This window comes from Solanum dulcamara, chromosome 6, assembly GCF_947179165.1.
Source record: "Solanum dulcamara chromosome 6, daSolDulc1.2, whole genome shotgun sequence".
NCBI lineage: Eukaryota > Viridiplantae > Streptophyta > Magnoliopsida > Solanales > Solanaceae > Solanum > Solanum dulcamara.
Genome location: NC_077242.1, coordinates 33,226,181 through 33,231,301, shown reverse-complemented (window position 1 = coordinate 33,231,301; position 5,121 = coordinate 33,226,181).

The following is a 5,121-nucleotide window of genomic DNA, read 5'->3' as shown; positions in this document are numbered from 1 at the left end:
GTGATTAACTCAATCTTTTCTCGATCTACCTCAATGACTTTATCTTAAATCTTGTGACCCAACACTATTCCCTCTTTCACCATAAAGTGATATTTCTCCTAATTTACCACAAGGTTACACTCTTCACACCATTTTAGTACATCTTGAAGATGAGACAAGCAATCCTTGAATGATTCACCAACCATGTCATGAACTAACCCCGTAGGATGCGATTGGGGTCCAACCTGGATCCCCGTATACATACCTATCAGTTATAGTCAAGTTGAACTCTGAATAATGTGATGCTACACAGAAAAACCCCAATGGATCAAAATCTTTTTCATGTATATGTGGCCTCTTTCATCGGTACCATATCATGAAAGGGAACATGAGCCGACAAGGCTGCCACAACATCAAAACATTTACAACACGTCGTATAGGCACAATTGAGACAACTTACACTTAACCCACATACACGTAACTATAGACCTCTAAGAATAGTAACATCAATATATGGCAGGACAGATCCCCCGCAGTACCCCTGAATAAAAATATATATACATTAGAAGATTAGCACCAAAAGCTAGGCTCCGGAATAGTGGAGCACTTCTGTCATAGCTGAGCGGAAATCCTAAGCTGGCGAATCTCCAAAATGAATATCTGTACCTGCGGGTATGAAACACAGCCCCCCAAAGAAATAGGGTCAGTACGATACATGTATTGAGTATATAAAGCATAACACAGCACAAAAGAGGTTACAACAGAATTAGGGATGCAGGAAACAAGTATAACATTTAATAAATCACTACACATGCATCTTATAAAATGAGGGCAGGTACATCATCCTCCCATATCGTACCCGGCCCACTATGGGGCTTGATGTCACAAAGGTTTCATTAGGTTATCATATGCATATATGCACCGTACCCGGCCATCTAGTGAAGGACTCGATAAACAATCATACTATCATAATAATCATACCATCATATATCTTACCCGGCCCTTTATGGGACTCAGTCTTACCTAGCCCTTTATGGGAATCGGTGAATGCTTATATCATCATATATTGTACCTGGCTCTTTATGGGACTCGGTCATACCCGACCCTTCATGGGACTCGGTGAATAATTATGTCATCATATATCATACCCGGATCTTTATGGGACTCAGTCATACCCTACCCTTTATGGGACTTGGTGGAAGATATATTAACAGCATACACGAGTAGAGTAGTGAGTCACCATATGTAATTAGCTCATCATCTAAGACTCGGTATAACAATCATCATGAACTATCATTTTAGGATCAAAATGATCATCATCTCAAGTATCCTCTAAATGCCATTAGGGGCAATACCAAACGGAGTCTCAGGAATCATAGACTTGCATCAAGATAATGCTACACATCTTATGCAATCAGAGACATTTATCATCACAGATTCTTTCAAAATAGGAGCTTATGTTCTCAGTCACTACTCAACATATAAAAGGATCGAGGGTAGTAGTTTAACTACTTTAGGGCTTCTAGCATCCAAGAACGTACATGAGTCATGAGTTATGTCCGAAACTTATGAATGGAACTCCCTCCAAACTCATATCATATATCAATTCAGTTACACTTAAGACATTCCAATGGAAAGGATAGATAGGCTTTACATATACTGCTTTTCAATACATAAAAGACCTAAAACGAAACAACTCAACTATTGCAGGAGTTTTCATATCAAGCAGTGGATAAGAATTATGAATCATACTCGGGGTTCTAGGAATGGAATTACCCCCACATTTCATATATCCATTACTTATGTCTAATACATTCCAAAATAAAAAAAGGATAGCTTTACAAACTCATCACTTCCTAACGTATGGAAGGCTTAAGAAGCTCTAGTTCACTTACTGTAAAAGTGCTTTCATTAATAAATAGGTAAGGGCTGTGAATTATGCTTGGCATTTATGAGTATATTTACCCTCAAACTCATATCATTCATTACTTAACTTGAAGATATGCCAAAAGAAAGGAGAATAGCTTTACATACCTATAGTAGCTCGATTGTAGTCCAGCTTGTTTGGTTTCTCCTTCAACCTATTTAACATGAGAGTAATACCAAGATTACTAATTTTAACTTACCAGATTCCAAATTTATACTCAAGTATCTATAGTTACCATTTCTTTACTCGCCTTCCTCGACTAGTCTATTGGCTAGCTCCGAAGTTAAGAGAAATCGGGCAGCGTCTCCCCTATTACTTGTGTTACACCCCACACTCTCGAGCTCGGAATGTCTTTTAAGTTCCTTAGACATTATCATGTGAGCCGAATAAGCTACGACACTATCAAATGACTCTAAGGAAGGGAGAATGTGTTACCCCATAGTAGAGAAGGTTGGAAATAGAGTCATAAGAATTCGGAAGGAATTGGAGGCCAAATAATAAGTCGTAGGAATCGATTTACCTACGTAAGATACCAACTTAGATGTCTTACATACTTGAGTTGCTTAAGTACATATCAAGCTTACATAGCAAGGATTACATAGGCTCCAAAAATAAGATGAGATTATGAACCCACGAGGAAGGGAAAAAGACGACACGTGGCAGCCAATGAAGGAGCGACACATGGCAGCACCTCAAGCAAGAAGGTGACCCACCTGCTTGGGGTCAAGTAGGTGACCCACCTGCTTGGGGGAGGTGGACCCCACTGCCACATGGCATCCCCTAGTTGGCAGCATGATACGGTGGCCAATCATGGCTTGACACGTGTCACCCTAAGGGGATGACACGTGTCACCTCCAAGGATGACCTTATATACATGCTAAATGACTCATAAGTTCAGTTCCTTATCATAAAATCTTCAGCAAAGGAAGTCAAAAACAAACCCTAGAACAAGAGAGAAAAACGTGACAAGTTGGAGGAGAAAAATAGGTACGTCCCGATCTCAGTCCATAAATTAATTATCCAGCATATAACACGATGATATGGAGGTATTATAATTATAAAATCATGACTTGGTGCAGCCAAAACGGACAGCAAACAGTCCACACAGTCTTAGCGCGACTAGAGAAGTTCTTTGGCGAGTTTTGGCGAGTTTTGGCCAATTTCGGGTAAGGTAAGACTTATCCTTTAAATGTGGACTCTATGGTGTTGTTATGTATGGTATTATACACTTTTTATACTTCTGTACGTATAAAAAAATGTTGTGAAAATGCTCGACAATAGAAACAATCGAAAGTGAAGTAGTCATAGTTAAATTATAGTCGAAATGGGGTGTTGTGCGTGTGGGGTGATGCTGCAGGTGTATGGTAATGTGTTTCAGGGAATAAATGTATTTTAAAAGTTGTGTGGGTGATGCTGGTTTCAGACACATGACCCCTCATTTTGTATAATTAAAGTTTTTGCGAAACAAAGACTAGAAACCCTATTTTGGTATTATAATTTTCAGCAAGTTGGGTGGAGTTTATATTGTGTAATGTTGCCATGTTTTACTTGTATATGAGCTGTAGGTTGTTGTTTTTGGTTGGATTTAGTAATTATTTATGTAATTGGTAATTCGGATAGGGCATATTATAGGGGAGATGCTGCCCAATTTTTGGTAACTCTTTAAACGAGTTAAGGAACTAGTCGAAGAGGCGAGCAAGGAAATGAGTTATGTGAATACTAAGGTACAACCGAAGGTGATGCAAAGTTTAAGTTTGTTGATACTCTCCTTTCTTCCATGTTAAATAGGTTTGTAGGACGACGACATGGACGTGATTAAGAGAAGTCCATACGAGGTATGTGAAGCTTTCTTTTGGCATGTTTTTGGAATAAGTATGTAGAGCTATCCTTCTTTTCTTTTGGCATGTCTTAGATGTAAGTTATGAATGATATGTTTATGATATGTGGGATTCAATCCATTCATAAAGCCTTGAATATAAGTCGAAACTCTCATTTACTTCTTGATGTTAGAACTCCTACAATAGCTGAGTTGTTGCCCTTATGTCTTTTATATGATAAAAAGTAGTACATGTAAATCCTATCTCTTCTTTCCTTTGGAATGGCTTAATTTTAAGTGAAAGGATATATGATATGGGTTTAGAGGTAATTCCAATTATGAACTCTGAGTATAACTCGTGACTTGTAGTCACTTCTGAACATTAAAAGTCTAAAAGTAGTCAAACTACTATTCTTGAGCCTGCTATACAATGAATAGTAAGTGGAAGTACCATCTCCTCTTTTTAAAGGTTCTTAAATGATAAATGTGTCTGATTTCATAAGTTGAGTCTTTGACTAGATAAATGGTGTTTCTGATTGCATAGACTATATTTGTGATTGCATAAATTGTGTGGCATTATCTTGATGCATGTCTGTGATCCCTGAAGCCCCAACTGATGTAATCCCTAATGACATCTAAAGGGGTACGTCAGATAATTACTCCCCTGGTCTTCAAGTGACAGTTCACTTGACTGTTTTATCGAGTCTCAGATAATAACTTAGTTGCATATGGTTTCTCACTACTCTACTCAAGCATACTGTAACTCATCCTTCACCGCATCCCACGATGGGCCGGGAATAGTTATTGTGCACAATTTTACTACTTCTTTTACCGCATCCCAAGTTGGATTTGTACAGTTCCACACACGAGGAGACGAATCTGTACGTGAGGTGTGATATATATTATATGTTATGATGATATGATTATTCACCGAGTCCCGGGCCGGCTGTAATATAATGGTATATGTGGCAAAATAAGGAAGGAACACCGAGTCCCTTCTTAGAGGGCCAGATACAGTATGTTTATTATGATGGTACGCTATAGACACACCACTCCATTCACCGACCTTCACTGAAGGGTCGGACGCTTTATGTTGGCATGCATATGAGATTAGAGTGATACATTTGTAACCCAGAGCCCCGTAATGAACTGGATGTAATACAATGACATACAGGATAAGATTATACCGTATATGATGATATGATGCCGTATATGATGATATGATAAAATAAAATACATGATTATACGATGACATGTGAATATGAGGAAATGATTATGACACCAAGTTCACTAGAGGGTTGGGCACAGCATATGATGATGTATATGATTACGTGTCCTAAGATATAAGTACAATAATTTGTTAATTGTTATACTTGTCCCCTGAATCCCTATTCTAATT